Source organism: Clarias gariepinus, chromosome 25, assembly GCF_024256425.1.
Source record: "Clarias gariepinus isolate MV-2021 ecotype Netherlands chromosome 25, CGAR_prim_01v2, whole genome shotgun sequence".
NCBI lineage: Eukaryota > Metazoa > Chordata > Actinopteri > Siluriformes > Clariidae > Clarias > Clarias gariepinus.
The window spans coordinates 25,304,137-25,325,000 of NC_071124.1; positions in this window are offsets into that span (position 1 = coordinate 25,304,137).

Sequence of the window (20,864 nt, forward strand, 5' to 3'; positions counted from 1 at the left end):
TACGCAGTGTCTATTTGAGTCCTCCTCATAATTATGAAATAAGAAGTCAAACTTAAATTATCCACCAGCACTAATACGGTGTTTGACCCCCTTTTGCCTTCAGAACTGCCTTAATTCTACGTGGCATTGATTCAACAAGGTGCTGAAAGCATTCTTTAGAAATGTTGGCCCATATTGATAGGATAGCATCTTGCAGTTGATGGAGATTTGTGGGATGCATATCCAGGGCACGAAGCTCCCGTTCCACCACATCCCAAAGATGCTCTATTGGGTTAAGATCTGGTGACTGTGGGGGCCATTTTAGTACAGTGACCTCATTGTCATGTTCAAGAAACCAATTTGAAATGATTGGAGCTTTGTGACATGGTGCATTATCCTGCTGGAAGTAGCCATCAGAGGATGGGTACATGGTGGTCATAAAGGGATGGACATGGTCAGAAACAATGCTCAGGTAGCACGTGGCATTTAAACCATGCCACATTGGCACCAAGGGGCCTAAAGTGTGCCAAGAAAACATCCCCCACACCATTACACCACCACCACCAGCCTGCACAGTGGTAACAAGGCATGATGGATCCATGTTCTCATTCTGTTTACGCCAAATTCTGACTCTACCATTTGAACGTCTCAACAGAAATCGAGACTCATCAGACCAGGCAACATTTTTCCAGTCTTTAACTGTCCAATTTTGGTGAGCTCGTGCAAATTGTAGCCTCTTTTTCCTATTTGTAGTGGAGATGAGTGGTACCCAGTGGGGTCTTCTGCTGTTGTAGCCCATCCGCCTCAAGGTTGTGCGTGTTGTGGCTTCACAAATGCTTTGCTGCATACCTCGGTTGTAACGAGTGGTTATTTCAGTCAAAGTTGCTCTTCTATCAGCTTGAATCAGTCGGCCCATTCTCCTCTGACCTCTAGCATCAACAAGGCATTTTCGCCCACAGGACTGCCACATACTGGATGTTTTTCCCTTTTCACACCATTCTTTGTAAACCCTAGAAATTTACATAGGTAAGAAATGGTTGTGCGTTTTCTGACATTCAGTTTGGAGTTCAGGTGATTGTCTTGACCAGGACCACATGCCTAAATGCATTGAAGCAACTGCCATGTGATTGGTTGATTAGATAATTGCATTAATGAGAAATTTAACAGGTGTTTCTAATAATACTATAGATGAGTGTACACGTGTAAATATAATCTCTGTATATCTTTAAGCAATTATTATTATTATTATTAATTTTATTATTGTTATTGTTATTGTTATTAATTATTTATTTGTTAACAAGTTATGCACATTTCAATTTAATTCAATTCAATTTTATTTGTATAGTGCTTTTGACAATTGACACAAACCAGCTTTACACAATCAAAAGAATTAACAGGGGTTGATCTTAGGTCTCTAGGACAGCATAGGTACTCATGTGGACATCCAATATAGCTGCGCGTGTACATGCTGCGGCTTCTCTCTCTTGTATTTACCGAAACATGGTTCAACAATAGCATTCCGGATAGTGCCGTTCAGCTTGACCGTTCAGGAGAACATACTACCAAGCAGACAGAGATTTTGCTGAGAGTGGTAAAACCCATGGCAACGGACTTTGTTTTTACATCAGTAATGCCTGGTGTCGCAACGCAGTTGTGGTTTATAAGCACTGCTCTTTCATGGTAAAAAGACATGGACTTCATGGACGCTTTGACATCAAAAGCGTAAGCGCTGCAAGCGGGCGGTGGTGGCTTGTGTGTTTACATCAACACGAATTGGTGCGAGAACTCTGTGCTAATTTCAGTTATTGCTCATCGCTAGTGAAGTTTGTGATTGTTAGATGCAGACCTTTTTATTTACCACACGAATTCACCACTGTTTTCATTATCGGAGTGTACATTCCACCTAGCTAATGCTAATGCTAAGGAAGCGCTATGGGAACTGTATACAAAGATCAGTGAACTGCAAAATACACACCCGGATGGACTGTTTATTGTTGCTGGAGATTTCAACCATGCAAATCTCAAGTCAGTGCTTCCTAGATTTCATCAATATGTGGACTTTGCAATGAGAGGGAAAAACATGCTGAATCTTGTTTACACAAACAACCCCCGGCGCATATCGGGCAGAGCTCCGCCCCCACCTCAGCTACTCAGACCACATCTCTGTTATGCTAATTCCAGCATACAGACCACTTGTCAGGCATTTAAAACCGGTTCTGAAGCAGGTGAAAACCTGGCCAGCAGGAGCCATCTTTGCTCTTCAGGACTGTTTCGAGAAACACTGACTGGAACATGTTTAGGGAGGCTGCAACTTACGGCAACTTCACTGACTTGGAGGAGTACACGTCATCAGTGACCAGCTACATCAACAAGTGCACTGATGACGTCACTGTCTCCAAGAGCATCATTTCACGACCCAACCAGAAACCGTGGATTACTGCGGAAGTGCGTGCACTTCTGAGGACCCGAGACTCTGCCTTTAAAGAGGGAGACAAGGTGGCCCTTAGAAGAGCAAGGGCCAAACGTTCTCGGGCCATCAGAGAGGCGAAGCGCGCACACGCCCAGAGAATTCACAATCACTTCACAGACACAGGCGACACACAGCGCATGTTGCAGGGCTTACAAGCCATCACAAACTACGACATTACCTGCCTGTGACGGTGACGACTCCCTCCCAGATGCGCTGAACAACTTCTTCGCTCGGTTCGACAGACAGAACGAGGTGGCGGCGAGGAAGACCACCCCTCCTCCAAACGACCAGGTGCTGTGTCTCACTACAGCTGATGTGAGGAAAACTTTACACATAGTCAACCTACGTAAAGCTGCTAGACCAGACAACATCCCAGGCAGAGTGCTCAGAGAATGTGCGGAACAGCTGGCAGATGTTCTCACCGACATCTTCAACATCTCTCTGAGCAGCGGCATCGTTCCCACGTTCTTCAAGGCCACCATCATCGTCCCCGTGCCCAAGAAGTCTTCTGTGTCCTGTCTCAATCACTACCGTCCCGTTGCACTTACACCCACCATCATGAAGTGCTTCGAGCGGTTCGTCATGAGACACATCAAGACCCTGCTGCCCCCCTCACTGGACCCACTGCAATTTGCGTACCGTCCTAACCACTCAATGGACGATGCCATCTCCACTACACTTCATCTTGCTCTCACACACTTGGACAAGAAGGACACATACGTTCGAATGCTGTACATAGATTTCAGCTCGGCATTCAACACCATCATCCCCCAACAACTGATTGGGAAGCTGAACCTGTTGGGCCTGAACACCTCCCTCTGCAACTGGATCTTGGGCTTTCTGACTGGAAGGCCTCAGTCAGTATGGTTCGGGAACTGCACCTCCAGCACCACCACACTGAGCACAGGGGTCCCACAAGGCTGTGTGCTCAGTCCTCTGCTGTTCACATTGCTGACTCACAACTGTGTAGCGACACACAGTTCGAATCACATCATCAAGTTTGCTGATGACACGACCGTGGTGGGTCTCATTAGCAAGAACGACGAGTCAGCGTACAGAGAGAAAGTGCAGAGGCTAACGGACTGGTGTAACAACAACAACCTGTCTCTGAATGTTGACAAGACAAAGGAGATGGTTGTTGACACGAGGTGACCATTCTCCGCTGAGCATCGATGGCTTCTCTGTGGAGATCATCGAAAGCACCAAATTCCTGGGCATCCACCTAGAGAAGGACCTCAGCTGGTCCCTCAACACCAGCTCCCTACACAAGAAAGCCCAACAGCCTCTCTTCTTTCTGATAAGACTGAGGAAGGCCCAGCTTCCACCACCGATCCTGAGCACCTTCTATAGAGGAACTATCGAGAGCATCCTGAGTGGCTAAAGACCCTACAGCGGATAGTGAGGACAGCAGAGAAGATCATTGGGGTCTCTCTCCCCTCTATTGAAGACATCTACACCACACGTTGCATCCGCAAAGCCACCAGCATTGTGGCTGATCGGACACACCCCTCTCACACACACTTCACACTCCTGCCATCTGGAAAAAGGTACCGAAGCATTCGGGCCTCACATCCAGACTGTGTAACAGCTTTTTTCCACAAGCCATCCGTCTCCTCAACAAAAAGGGACTGGACTGATAAACACAAACACACACACACAAACATATTCACTAAGCTTAACTCAACTACCTCAAAACATTGAGACTGGACTGACTAATCAACACAAGCGCAGACACACTGAGCTACCCTATTGTACACATCAACCTGAAAATGCTCTTTTTTGCACAATATTTATTACTGGACTACTTTTTGCACTAGCGTCTTAAATTCCTCTTAATTCTAAAACGTTTACTGGTTCTGCACTACCTCAACTCATCACCTCAACACCACAAAGTATTATGTTATGTTGTGTTTGTCACACCGTCACTTTGTTGCTTGTTTGCACATTTGCACGTGCACTTTATGTTGTCTGTTGTCTCTGGGTTAGATAGTTAGCTTTTGGTTAATTTATGTTGTTAATTTATGTTACGAAAATTTATGTTGTCAGGTCAATCTGTCTTGTGTCCGCTAGCCAGCTAACTAGGCCTCTTAGTTAGCTAGTTTAGCTTCTCTGTTAATGTATGTTGTAAGTTTATGTTGCATGTAGCACCTTGGTCCTGGAGGAACGTTGTTTCGTTTTACTGTGTACTAACTGTATATGGTTGAAGTGACAATAAAGCCGACTTGAACTTAAAGGTTATGATCATAAAGTGTCGACTGTTCTATCTACCGAGGAAATATTCCTCCATTTTAATCAGGGCTGTATACGTACCCCCCAGTTCCAATAACAACAGGAGTGAAGCACTAAATGAACCGTACCAGCCCGTCAGTGAGGAGCAGACAGCTCACCCAGATGCTGTTCTCATCGTGATTGGGGACTTTAATCATGCAGAATAGAAGTGTGTTTCCAAAAATACAACAGCACATAGACTTTCCCACACGAGTAAACAATACACTGGACCTTGTTTACACCACTCAGAGAGAGGCCTTCCCCTCCTTCCCCTCGGTGCCTCTGACCACATCACTGTCATGCTAATGCCTGTATACAGACCACTGGTTGAAGTTATCAAATCAGTCCGCAAACAGAGTCTAGCCGGAGGGGTCTTCTGAGGTACTCCAGGACTGCTTTAGCACCACAGACCGGGACGTATTTAAGCAGCCTGCCACTTACAACAACTTCACAGACCTACAGGAGTACACAGAGACTGTCACTGCCCACATCAACAGGTGCATTGATGACTTTCAGCCCCTCCCATCTCCCCCTTCTCACCCTGCACAGTAAACCTTTCTCCTCTCTTATTTAAATTTCACACAAACACAGACATTAACGGAAAGACTGTCGGAAAAATTAGCAAGGAACATATGAACATATAACTAATGACACTCGTGTGACGCATACTAATGGAATCACTTCTGTAAAGTAAAACAAACAAACAAATAACCTGCACTTTAGCTTTGAAAAGAATCCCGACAGAGCAGTGTTTCAGTGTAGAGTAGCGTGTGTATGTGTGTGTACACACACTAAAGGCGAAAGAGAGAGAGAGAAAGATCGGGGGATAGGGGGGGATGGGGGGTTTGATATCGGCCTGTAATTGGACAGCTAACAGAGATTTTAGCTTCTAGTTTCTTAATAAGTGGTTTAATAACTCTGGCGGTGTCGAACATCAGTGGTTGTGACGCATATTTTGAGCAACAAAAAATTAAAGACATTTTATTTTAATGTTACAAGATCACTATAATCCATTAATTAAGAATTACATAAAAAACTCATAAACTAAAATCTAACTAAATATTTTATATATTATAAGAGGTATTATAATTTAAATATACATTTAAATGAAATACTTATTGAATTAAATATTATTTTATTTCAGCCAGTTGCTGACTCCTGTGCTTTCTGAACCACTTTTGTCTTCTAGAAAAACCTTTCATTGCTAAATATTAAGTGGAACGGCCAGATTTCCCTTTTCTATACAGCTTTAATGTTTACTGACAATAAATATCTTCTACTGATAGGTTGGAGGCAGAGAGATTAGATTTACTAGAGGATATACAAGACATTGATTGATTGGGAAATATAATGTACGCCAATCAGAAGCTTCCATTCTCAAACACACACACACACACACACACACACACACACACACACACACACACACACTTCATTCTTTCTTTCTTTCTTTCTACAATCACACAAAACAATTTACTTTGTTACTTCCATTTTGTTCTTCTATCAATCTAACTTTTAACAGATTAATATTTTTCTGCATGTCTTCAGCACTCAGTGTGTGTGTGTGTGTGTGTATAACAGTAGTGTACTGTCTGTAATTTTAAGGAACCACATTAAAGAGAAGTATTTTTGTACAGTTTCCCCCTGAGGGATGTGAAATGTGTGTGAGATTATTATTACCCTGTGTGTGTAACTCCACCCCAACATGAAACATGTCTGTCTGTCTGTCTGTCTGTCTGTCTGTCTGGTAAGTGTAACATGTGCTCACAACTCCCTGGCACTTTCCTGTTTTTTTAATATACATGTTTTTTGCTTTTTCAGATCAGATCCAGAACCAGTGAAAGAGTAAAAGCATGCAGCCTGTAACTGGTGTAACTGGAAAAGAGCGAGTCAGGGCAGTGAAGTTGTACATCAGTGGTGGTGTTCCTGCTCAGTGAACCCGCAGCTCTCACACAGGAGAACACTAAGAACCGAAAACACTGCAGAATAACGTCGAGAGTAACGCAGAGAGTAACGCAGAGAGTAACGCAGAGAGTAATGATGAGAGTAACGCCAAGAGTAACACCGAGACTAACGCAGAAAGTAACGCAGAGAATAACAATGAGACTAAGGCAGAGAGTAACACAGAGAGTAACGCCGAGAGTAATGCAGAGAGTAATGATGAGAGTAACGCCAAGAGTAACGCCAAGAGTAACACCGAGAGTAACGCAGAGAGTAACAATGAGACTAACGCAGAGAGTAACACAGAGAGTAACGCAGAGAGTAAAACCGAGAGTAACGCAGAGAGTAATGATGAGAGTAACGCCAAGAGTAACACCGAGACTAACGCAGAAAGTAACGCAGAGAATAACAATGAGACTAAGGCAGAGAGTAACACAGAGAGTAACGCCGAGAGTAATGCAGAGTAACGCCGAGAGTAATGCAGAGTAACACCGAGAGTAACACAGAGAGTAACGCAGAGAGTAATGATGAGAGTAACGCCAAGAGTAACACCGAGACTAACGCAGAGAGTAATAATGATAGTAACGCCGCGAGTAACGCCGAGAGTAACGCAGAGAATAATAATGATAGTAACGCCGCGAGTAACGCCGAGAGTAACGATGAGACTAACGCGGAGAGTAACGATGAGAGTAACGCCGAGAGTAACGCCGAGAGTAATGATGAGAGTAACGCTGAAAGTAACGCTGCGAGTAACGCTGAGAGTAACGCCGAAAGTAACGATGAGAGTAACGATGAGAGTAACGCCGAGAGTAACAAAGAGAATAACTCTGAGAGTAATGCAGAGATTAATGCTGAGCTGGGAACAGGAGGAGAGAAAATGGAGAAGGTGATGGGATCTACCGAACAGCCAGAGCAGAGTAAAGCAGGGAATGTTGTGATGCAGGGGATACAGGAGGAGAACTGATCTCTCTCTCTCTCTCTCTCTCTCTCTTTTCTGCATGTGCCCTGGGATTATGTTCAGGTGTTTATTATTTTCTTCTCCTCCTCCTCCTCCTCTCCAGTCTTTCGTGCTCTACACTTCCACCTTTCTGAGTTTTTTTCACATTCAGCTCTCAGCCAGAAGCTTCGCACATCTGGAGTTTATATCCAGCAACTGGAGGAAAATTCCTTTAAGCTGATGTTCCTGCACCGTAAATATCTACATTAGACCTAAAAATCACTCTGAATCCTGCATCCACCCACACACACACACACACACACACATCTTTAAGATCCTTTAGTAATAAAGTTAGAGGCAAGAGGACACACACACAGTCAATTAATTAAATTTTATGTATTTCTTTATTTATATATTTATATATTTAGGTCTTTGTCCGTGTAATTTTACAAGTTTCTCCAGTAAGAAGGATTAGTTACATTATGTATTACTTTTAAAGCTTTAGTTTTAATGTTTTAATTAAAGAAATAATTTTTTGAAGTTAAATGTGAGTAAATATGGAGTGAGTATGAAGGTCAAAGTACGGCAATGTCATGAAAATAAATCAATTAAGTTACTAAAGTAAATCATCACAATAAATAGAAAAGAGTTTTAAAGCGCTTCATAATAATAATAATAATAATAATAATAATAATAATAATAATCAGTTGTTCCAGTTTTCACTATAAATCACGTTAATTCACGTGTGGTGTTGTGTGCGTATGCTGTAAGAGTACACGTCACACTGCAGCTTAATAACAGAGAAAAATACAGGATAGAGAACGTCTCACTGATACGTCTGTACACCAGAGATAATCTTTAGCTTTCATCTAACATGTAAGTGCAAAAAAATACCTGAGGACATCACACACACACACACACACACACACACACACATGCATATATATATATTCACAAATGAGTGTGTAGACATGAGGCAGTAGGGGAGGGTGAAGGACTGAAGCACCGTCACAACAAAAAGAACACACAATGGAAAATAAAGATTATTCATAATAAAGCAAAATTAGTAAGAAAGAAGACAGAGCTAAACTGCACGAGTTAAACAATGTGCTCGTTCCTTCATCACTGAATTGGGAAGAGACTCAAATTCCTCAACAGTAAAGTCAAAGATTTCAGTAAAAACAAAAACACTTAGTGTCATTAAAAACACTTTTACTAAAGCTGGGAAATAAATCTGAGTTCACAACACAGGGTGAGGCTCCGACTGACACACACACACACACACACACACAAGGTACGCTTCACTGCTGAGATGAATCACATTTCATCACATGAGCATCACCTTTAATGCTTTAGTCATTTGAACTGGAACACTGGCTCTGATTATGTTCTGCTCTGAAGGACGCTTTTAAAAAAATCATCCTGTATAACGAAACTGGCTGGAACCATAAACCAGTGTGATTTTAAATTGGAAATGATACTGTGACTAAAATCTGAAAAATGTTAAAGATGATTAGATCATGAAGTGTTCTGAGCCTTAGTGAGAGAGTTCCACAGTTCCAGGGCTTTACACAGACTCAGGAACCCTTTGTGTAAGGATGTGTACAGGTTATAGCGTGAGTGTAAGGAGTCTCCAGTGCGAGTGCTGTGTCACAGTCAGAGGTCAAGCTGGAACTGAGATCCTCAGGATAGAGGAGTTCACACTGCTTCACCTTCCTCAGTCACATGACACGCTGCTGTTTTTCTCCTATTCATGAACAGAGAGAGAATAATGCGAGGGACTGCTGTTTATAGCTGCTATAACAGACGTCACAACCGGAAGTCATAACTGATCACGTGCCTCGTCTCGCTGGCGTTACATGTAGCTATAAACAGACAAGAAGTATGACGTGTTGTTCTGTAATGATTAATACAGTGTGAGTGTGTGTGTGTGGCTGAGGTGGAGGAGGAATAAAACACTTGTGCTGTTAGAGGAAAGTCATTAACGCGGAGCTGCTTCAAGCGCGGCATAATTAACAGATTACAGACCGCGGATGAGTTATGCTAGCTCCTACAGTACACTCTCAGCGATGAGGTTTAACGTCTCCCATCAACCGTCTCACTAATCAAAACTACACACACACACACACACACACACACGCACACACACGCACACACACACACACTGCTACTGCTCTAAACGCTGCGCTAGCGAGAACTCTTCTGTCTGGTGTTTCGGACACAGCCGTAGGTCTCTTAAAGACCTGTGTGTGTGTGTGTGTGTGTGTTTAGAATGAATGATGTGATTACTCTGCCCTTAATCGATTTCACGTGTTTTTCCGAGTTCTCTTCCAGATCTGTCTCTTCTCAGAAATAATTGTAGAATCAAACCAACATGTCTCTGATTTTTTCTCTCTTTCTCTCGTTATTTTTTTCCAGCGTCTCCTCCTTTCTTCCAGTCAGTGAGACTTAGCGCCCTGGTTCTGATCAGCTACTAAAGAACTAAATATTTGAAATGTTGAGCAGATGTCAAAACAGCGCAGTCAGGAGTCGCTACAGCTGAAACTTCCCTCGGTCCCGTAGAGCAGCTCCCATACCCCCAGCGTCTGTAAACTTCACATCATAATCACAATCATGATCATGAACCCAGAGCCTTTCATCAGCATCCTGAACCCTGAGTAACTCCTCAAGAATCTATCCGAGAGAGAATTCCACACATTCATTATCCTCGTTATCACATTCACGTCATTCCTCCTCATTTAGTCTTTAAATCTCTTTAAGCAGAACACACTGTACTCCCTCAGCCAATCAGAACACACTGTACCCCACTCAGCCAATCAGAACACACTGTACTCCCTCAGCCAATCAGAACACATTGTACTCCCTCAGCCAATCAGAACACACTGTACCCCCTCAGCCAATCAGAACACACTGTACCCCCTCAGCCAATCAGAACACACCGTACCCCCTCAGCCAATCAGAACACACCGTACTCCCTCAGCCAATCAGAATACACTGTACTCCCTCAGCCAATCAGAACACACCGTACTCCCTCAGCCAATCAGAACACACTGTACTCCCTCAGCCAATCAGAACACACTGTACCCCACTCAGCCAATCAGAACACACCGTACTCCCTCAGCCAATCAGAATACACTGTACTCCCTCAGCCAATCAGAACACACTGTACTCCCTCAGCCAATCAGAATACACTGTACTCCCTCAGCCAATCAGAACACACTGTACTCCCTCAGCCAATCAGAACACACTGTACTCCCTCAGCCAATCAGAACACACTGTACTTCCTCAGCCAATCAGAATACACTGTACTCCCTCAGCCAATCAGAACACACTGTACTCCCTCAGCCAATCAGAATACACTGTACTCCCTCAGCCAATCAGAACACACTGTACTCCCTCAGCCAATCAGAACACACTGTACTCCCTCAGCCAATCAGAATACACTGTACTCCCTCAGCCAATCAGAACACACTGTACTCCCTCAGCCAATCAGAACACACTGTACTCCCTCAGCCAATCAGAACACACTGTACTCCCTCAGCCAATCAGAACACACTGTACTCCCTCAGCCAATCAGAATACACCGTACTCCCTCAGCCAATCAGAATACACTGTACTCCCTCAGCCAATCAGAACACACCGTACTCCCTCAGCCAATCAGAACACACTGTACTCCCTCAGCCAATCAGAACACACCGTACCCCACTCAGCCAATCAGAACACACCGTACTCCCTCAGCCAATCAGAATACACTGTACTCCCTCAGCCAATCAGAACACACCGTACCCCACTCAGCCAATCAGAACACACCGTACTCCCTCAGCCAATCAGAATACACTGTACTCCCTCAGCCAATCAGAACACACCGTACCCCACTCAGCCAATCAGAACACACCGTACTCCCTCAGCCAATCAGAATACACTGTACTCCCTCAGCCAATCAAAACACACTGTACTCCCTCAGCCAATCAGAATACACTGTACCCCCTCAGCCAATCAGAACACACCGTACCTCCCTCAGCCAATCAGAACACACCGTACCTCCCTTAGCCAATCAGAATACACTGTACTCAAGTTCAAGTTCAAGTTCAAGTGGGCTTTATTGTCATTACAACCATATACAGTTAGTACACAGTGAAACGAAACAACGTTCCTCCAGGACCAAGGTGCTACATGCAACATAAACTTACAACATAAATTAACAGAGACACTAAACTAGCTAACCAAGAGGCCTAGTTAACTGGCTAGCAGAGACAGGACAGAGAGATCTAACATAAATCACAACATAAATTAACAAAAACTAACTAGCTAAGTAACCTTTTTACAGACAACATAAAGTGCACGTGCAAATGTGCAAACAAGAGCAACAACAAAGTGACAGTGCGCAACCACTCCCTCAGCCAATCAGAACACGCTGTACTCCCTCAGCCAATCAGAACACACTGTACTCCCTCAGCCAATCAGAACACACCGTACCTCCCTCACACACTCCCTGTGTGTGTGTGTGTGTGTGTGTGTGGTTCACAGTGTTTTTTGAGTTTCCTGTTTAGTCTGTTCCAATCCCAGTAGATCAGAGTGTGAGTGACTCACAGCCCCTTTTAACGTCTTTCACAAGTTTTAACCTCCACAATGAGTTTAAGGTATGTTCACTTTCTAACACTGTTACCTCCATCACTCTTCTCATCACTCACTCTATCACTCCATCACTCCCTCCTCCCTCCCAGATCACACTCTCATCACTCCATCATTACTCCCTCTATCTCTTCGTCACTCCCTCACCACTCCCATATCACTCTCTCATAATTCCTACTTCACTCCCTCCATCACTCCCTTTATCATTCCTACTTTACTCCATCACTCCCTTTATTACTCTCTCATTACTCCCTTTATCACTCCATCATTAATCCCAGATCACTCTCTCATCACTCCATTTATCACTCCATCATCATTCCCAGATCACTCTCTCATCACTTCCTTTATCACTCCATCTTCATTACCAGATCACTCTCTCATCACTCCATTCATTCCCAGATCACTCTCTCATCACTCCCTTTATCACTCCATCATCATTCCCAGATCACTCGCTCATTACTCCCTTTATCACTCCATCTTCATTATCAGATCACTCTCTCACCCCCCTTTCATAATTCCCAGATCACTCTCTCATCACTGCCTTTATCACTCCATCATCATTCCCAGATTACTCTCTTATCACTCCATTCATTCCCAGATCACTCTCTCATCACTCCCTTTATCACTCCATCATCATTCCCAGATTACTCTCTTATCACTCCATTCATTCCCAGATCACTCTCTCATCACTCCATTTATCACTCCATCTTCATTACCAGATCACTCTCTCATCACTCCCTTTATCACTCCATCATCATTCCCAGATCACTCGCTCATTACTCCCTTTATCACTCCATCTTCATTATCAGATCACTCTCTCACCCCCCTTTCATAATTCCCAGATCACTCTCTCATCACTGCCTTTATCACTCCATCATCATTCCCAGATTACTCTCTTATCACTCCATTCATTCCCAGATCACTCTCTCATCACTCCCTTTATCACTCCATCATCATTCCCAGATTACTCTCTTATCACTCCATTCATTCCCAGATCACTCTCTCATCACTCCATTTATCACTCCATCTTCATTACCAGATCACTCTGTCATCACTCCCTTTATCACTCCATCATCATTCCCAGATTACTCTCTTATCACTCCATTCATTCCCAGATCACTCTCTCATCACTCCATTTATCACTCCATCATCATTCCCAGATCACTCTCTTATCACTCCATCATCACTTCCAGATCACTTCCTCATGACTCACTCATCACTCCCTCCATTACTCCCTTCATTACTTCCAGATCACTCTCTTCTCATTTCCTTATCAATCCTTTTATCACTCTCTCCTCACTTCCTCCATCATTCCTCTATTACTCCTTCCATCACTTCATCTATCACTCCCAGAACACTCCCTCATTACTCTATCACTCCCTCATCACTCCATCATAACGCCCATCATCACTCCCTCTTCAGTCCCTCTATCCCTTCCTCATCACTACTGTACCTCTTTACTCTCCACCACTCTGTCATCACTCCCTCATCACTGCTCCATCAATCATCCATCACTCCCTTGTCAGTCCCTCATCACTCTTATCTATCTCATCTATCTTTAATCTCTTCCTCTCTCTCTTCCCCACCTGTCCATTCTCTGCTTCCTCACCTTCGTCTCTCTGCTCTTCATCTTCCACATCTCACAGCCAAATGTTAATCATTCCTTACGTGCACTTTATTTATGTATTTTTTCAGTTTTAATGATTTCTTTCCCTCTTTGGAGAGATCTGTGCGTTATTCTGCAGTGAGGTCTGTGCTCGGGGCCATCAAATCTTCATGCAGAGCGAGAGTTCTGGCTTTAATCCTCTCTGTATAAACTTTGCTCAGAGTCTGAAGGAAAATAACAAACAATGTTGAAATGGAGGACATAAAAAGTCATCACTCCTGCTGAAACAGAACGCATAAACATGAAGTGACGTGGGACTGGCGTCCAGCGCTCGTTAGAGCAGAAATCACTGAGTGCGCTCTGTTTATCAGAATACAACACGCCGAATGAGAAGCTAGCAGAACTGAACGTTAAAACCAACACTCGGAGTGAGAGCGTGTGCTGAATGCTTCCTACGCGCCTCACGGGCTCTCTGAGGCTGAGAGTCAGAGCCAAAACCCTGTGGTGCGCGCTTGGACACAGGATCACGTCTCAGCAGTAATGAGTGTGTAGACATCTCCGCATGTTCTTCAGATTGTTTTCTTTAAGGAATTTAAGGAAACCAGATCTCGTAATGAGAGACTGGACATCCCCAGAAACACGAGCAGTCCGGGACAAGAACCAAACTTGCCAACTGACAGGCATCGCTGGGTACGAGGGGGCGGAGCCTAAATCTCCTCTGTCCCAAGGAGGACAGGTTTTCTTTTTCTTCGCTTGTGTGCTTTAAACTGCTCGTCTTGCGCTTTAGCGAGCTGCGAGTCAGAGAAATAAAATTCGTCTTTCACTCAATCAAATTTTCAATTCATTATTTAAATATCTAATTATTTATTCCTGCAGGCAACGGTGATTGTGAACACTAATTGTGTAATTCTGCCCTGATTTACTGCATTAGATTAAGAACAGACACAATGAATAACACATTTCCAACAGACGCTTCTCTAAACACGTGGGTGCTGAATGGAATCAGACAGAATGTGATTTTACACACAGACACATGAGCGAGCAGCAATAAAAGATGTTGGAAAAAACTTCAAAAGATGATTTTTCCCAATTCAGAGAAACTTTAGATCTTCATAAGAGCCGAGAAACAACTTCAACACAGCGAGCGTCGTCATTAACCTTCTAACACAAGTTACTGCGGGGAAACCCATCGTACAAGGTTATTCTCATTTTGCAGATAATTGTTTGTTCTTCAGAGTGGGTACAGCTCTGTACACACACACACACACACACACATGAGCGTATACACCTACAGTATACAACTCTATACATATTATACACTCATGCACTTAAACAGTCATACGGATACGCTCCTGATTATATAGTTACACTTATAGTGCTCTCAGATAATCATTATAAATATGAAGGTCTCGTCCTCGTCATTTCTCCAATTTACCATGTGGTAAAGAAGAACGGAGCAGAACAAGTCATACAGGACATGGGGGGGGGGTACTTAGTATTGACAACATGTTTCTGTCTTCTTTTTTAAAAATAAATAACAGCATAGTGAAAAAAGTTAACGAAGCTGTATGTCTGAGGTTGTGTTTGTCATATACGGAGACCATCAGATGATTTTTATTATAAAAAACACAGAATTATCTGTACATATACAGTAATAATAAAAATGTAAAGTGGGCGTGTGTGTACATTGAAGATATTAGCAAAAAAATAATTTGAGGGACGTAAGATGATTAATAAAGCACATCAAGATGTATTTTTTTATCATTTTTGTCTGTCTGTCTGTCTGTCTGTCTGTCTGTCTGCACGTAAAAACTACTGAAGGAATGGTAATGGGTTTTCACAGGAGGGTTTGGCCGAGCTTGATGTAACATATAGGCCTTGTTTCAAGTTCTGCTTGGCCTTGTTTCAAGTTCTGCTTGTTCTGTTCTGCTTAACCTAGTTAACCCAGTGTAAGTATGTATCCAATGTTGTAAACATTAAAGCACTTTTTGTAAGTCGCTCTGGATAAGAGCGTCTGCCAAATGCCTAAATGTAAATGTAAATGTAAAATGTTTCATCTCACTCAGCTGGCGGGAGGAGAAGATACGCTCCTTTGAATTTGAAATGGAAAACATCCTTATGTCATTAAAAATCAACTTTGAAAAAATCATAAGTTCATCCCGAAATGATGTAGTTCATCACTGTCCACTTTATAACACGTGCTTATGAGTGTGCGAAAGAAATCTACTTAATAAACACCATCTCATACCTTCATTCCATGCACTTTGCAATAACATAAAGATTTTAATTCAATACAAAATGTAACAGTTGTTGCTGTACTTTAAAAAAAAGAAGCTTCTAAGCGTGCAGTTCAATTCCACATGAACAAAGTCACGGCCAAATCTAGTGTGTATATACTGTGTTTATTTATATATATATATATATACCCACACTCATATACCCATTTTCATAAACTATCACACACACACACACACACACACACACACACTCTCATGGAAGAATCCAGCAGACTGCCGACTCGGCCAAACGGCTTTTCCAGATTTTTGTGGTTGCAGTGTTCCTCTGTAACTCCACACTTTTACTGCCACATTCCTTCTGTTTCACTTCACTTTCTAAGGACCGTCTCCGTCTGATGGAGAAATGACTGAAAGGCACTAGATAAGGAGTGCACTGAGCTCACGTGGTCACTCGAGATTAGTGAAAGAACACATCAAGGGTTAGGTTACGTTACTCTATTATTATTGTTATTATTATAATGTATGAGATCACAGGCACTGATTTCTCTTTTATTTTTTTTAATGTATCCAGTTTACAGTCCACACGACGTCACACATCGACATGATCATGGATAAGCAGCGTTTGCTAAAGCTAAAGCTAGCCAGCATTCTAAAGCGAAGCACTACGCTAACATTGATTTAGCATTGAGTGTGTACACTGGATATAGTAGCCGTGGACGCGTAACTCACTTCTGTATTGTGTGGATAATTAAAGTCTTTTCTCTGTAGTAATTAAAATAATCCGTGTTATTAATAATTAGTAACTAAGTATTAGTGATGATGTCACACACCATAGGGACAGTCCACCATCAAGCACACTGTGTGTGTGTGAGTGTGTGTGTGTGTGTGTTTATGAGAGAGTGAAAATGGTCTCTGTTTATTGTGTTTAGACTAAATAACCTTTAACCTCTCCAGTCCTAACCTTTCACCTTGGGGTGACCAGGATTCCAGCAGACGAGGAACTGTGTGTGTTTGCGTGTGTGTGTGTGTGCATGTGTGTGTGTGTGTGTTTTTATTCCATGATTTTTATGCAATCACATTTTTCATTCTTCATTAAACAGCAGCAGCACATCAGGCTTTTAACTGTGAAATATCTGAAAGTCGTAGACTCTGAGTAAGCCCGAGGAGGAAAACACAAAAACAAAACCAGGAAATCACAGAGCGATGAGATCGAAACAACTCCAGAACCCTGACGTAAAGGTCAGAGAGAGACATATTTCAGTCTCAGCTTTAACCCGCGACATGAACCGCTTCATCATCATTAAATAGATCCAAACTCCTGACGTATGATTAGACGGAGTAAAAATGGCTGAAGCTGAGATTAAAAGCCTCTCTGCAGACGGTTATTTCTCCAAGCGTTCTCTTTATAGAATAATTACAGCCCAGCTTTATGGAGCAGCTCGGCACCGAGCGCTTCGGTTATTTAATCACACGGTTTAGAGTACACAAAGAATCTACAAATGCACTAAATTGTACGCTTTAGAACGCATGGAAAAAATAGTGGCAGTGCTTTCTGCTTCGCTTGCAGCGCATTTTTCCCACATGAGCCAACGCACGGGACGGATGGTTCAATTAAAGCCGACCGCTCTGGGCCTGGGGCCCGGGAAACACAGCGAGGGCTGCACGTCTCTGCGCTCCTGCCAAAGAAAACAGAAAAAAACAAGAAGAATTTCTTTCCAGTGGTTTCCCTGAATGGAGAGTTTTTTAGGTGTAATAAGCGGGGGGTGAAGAAGAAAAGCGTCTGCGTTTTAGCTGAATAAGCAGAGCCGGGGTGTGTTCCAGGCATCCAGTTTCCACTCGCCGTCCGAGTCTCGCTGCAAAACTTTACAGCGCGATATCAAACCTGCGATCTCACACAGGACGAGATGAAACTTCGTAGAAGAGCGTTTGAAAGGAAGGAAGACGTCTGATGAAGGCTGGAGTCTGATCGGTCTGGAGCTCTGTGTTATTTCTCAGACTTTAGTTAGAGTACTGCGTCTGTCTTCACGCTTTATCACGTCCTTATGGACGCCTCAGTCACAGAGACGTGTACAGCACACACACACACACACACACACACACACATGGCTGCTGAGTGAATGAGTGTTTGTATCTGATGTATTATACAGTGAGTGACAACAGGGACACTTGTTCCACTGATGTTGCACAACATTACAGTAAGTGAATGAGAAATGGCTGTGAGTTGTCCCACTGACGCCACACGGCTTCGTCATGCTGCACTGAGAAAATGGGAAGTGACGAGAACTTTATTTTTTTTGTTGCAGGAAATATTACATAGTAAAGTAGTGATAGTTCTGGTATTTTGGATCCTGGTATTGGAATATTTCTCGAAAAGTTCCACATCGAATCCCGACCTCTTTAACAGAGTTGACGTGAGCAATAAAACTGATTTCAAAGATCCCAGCAGGAGCTCGAACGTTGTCCGGTGATGTCATATAGCAGGAATTCAGTCACTACAACTTCACGACAAAAATGTTTTTTGAATCTTATAATGACTTTAATAAAATGACATTGTGATTATGTTTAACTAATGTTCCTGATACAACGTTCCGAATACAACCTCAAAACAACGGAATATTAACCTTCATTTCTGCTGTATTTGCACCGTTGTACTGAAGTGGTTTGTTTAACATTATTTCAACATCATGTATCATATACAGCATTAAATCACTTTAACTCAACTCCAGCACTGTCCCACGTCTGTCCCACGTCTGCCCCACGTCTGTAGCGCTGTCTCCTTGTCACTGCAGTGTTTTGACAAGCTGACATTCCTGCCCGTGTCCCTTTGTACTCACAGCTGGTTCACACACGATCCAGTTCCTTCACATGGCTCAAATAATTCAGATTGTTTATCCCTCCACTCCACATCACATTTACATCAAATAAGGACATTTTCTGAAATGTAATCTTTTTGGGCTTTAGTTTTTGTTTCATTTACAGTTTTATTAATATTTTATAAATGTAGAGCAGCAGCACAGTGGCTCAGTGTGTGTGTGTGTGTGTGTGTGTGTGTGTGTTTGTGCCCACCCAGGGTGTGCCCTGCCTTGTGCCCTGCATTCCCTGAGACAGGCTCCCTGCCCCCTGACCCCACACAGGCTAAGTGCAATAGGTAACAGATGGAGAGGAGCTCGCGGCGGCGGTGGTGCGGCGGTGGTGCGGCGGTGGTGCGGCGGTTCTGGCTGTACAGTAAACTCTGAGTCTGTGTGCACGCCAGGGTTATCTCAGTTACTGCTCTCAGTAAGACCTAGAATGGTGTAGGCATAAAATTAAAAAAGAAAAAAGAAAAGTTCACAACTTACACATTAATTTATTTGAGCTGTTTTTGTCTGAAGAATCCGATCACAGTGCGAGTCTGAATCGGTCTAATCTGAGCTACAGGAAGAAAAAACATCTGAAATTAATCCATTTATTTGAACCAACTTTAGGAGTGTAAATGTTAAACATGTTTTTTCCTCTCTATAAGCAGTTTTAGGCTGTACACACACACACACACACACACACACACAAACACACCCCCCTGTGCTGTTTCTTGATGGTTGGCCCCGTTGTGGAGAGATAATGACTGTGATTAAAACTGAGCTTTGTTTTATGAAGCTATAATCAGGCTCTGGCTCGGCTCGGTTTGTTTGCCATAAGTTTAAGGCTTTAGCGTAAATACACGCGAAATACACGCTAAATACACACCGCTACCCCAAGTGAGTTTAGAAACCAGCAGCTCGGGCCAAAGAAGTGTCCTGACTCAGAAGCGCTGAGTATCTGTAGCTGTGACTTTCTTTAACGCGATGCTCCCATCATGCATAGTGTCCACTGTACAAGCCTCTGGAGACAGTGTTATGATCTGGGGTTGATCAGTTACTCAGGTCTAGACTCAGTAACGTTATGGGGCAATAAAATGAAGTCAGCTGACCACCTGAATGTACTGAACCACCAGAGGATCACATCTATGGAGGGTTTCTTCTTCACTGATGGAACGGGACGTATTTCAGGATGATGATGATGCCAGGATTCATCAGAATCAGAAAGAGCTTTATTGTGTATTAAGTACATTTGCACGTTCAAGGGATAAGTTTTGGTGATAGAGCTTCCAGAGACAACAAAACACACAACACAGAGAAAGAAATATCAAATTCAACAACAAATGTAGTAGGATGTGAGGTTTTATCAAATAAGTCAAATAAATATCAGTATTATTGCACACAATATTGCCTAATATGATATTCTTTTATATCTGATATGTTTATATTGTTTATATAGGTTTATAAATTCAGATTAATGTTATTTATAATGTAATTAATGTTTACTAACGGCTTTGGCAACAACATGATACTTTGGTTAACATTCATGTCAATAAAGCTCTTCTGAACTGAACTGAACTGAGAAGAACGTTTAACTGTTCATGAGGTAATCAGATAGTCATCGGGATCAGATAATTAGAAAGTGGTTCTGGGAGGAATCATTTGCCCTGTGTGTGTGTGTGCGCGTGTGTGTGTGTGTGCGTGTGTGTGTTAGTGTCTGTGTGTTTCCTCCCATCATCAGTACAAGATCTTGAAAATAAATGAATGTACTGTAACTCTGGGTGGGAAAAAAATGTTGTGACGTTGCATAAGCTTATTGATGCCACGGCTGAAGTCAAAGCAAAAGGCAACGAAACATTAGTGTGTGTGAGTGTTTTTTTAGACCATGCATTCTATATCTCTCTACCTGTCTGGATCTCTGTCTGTCCACCTTTCTGCTTGTATTTCTGTCTATACCTGT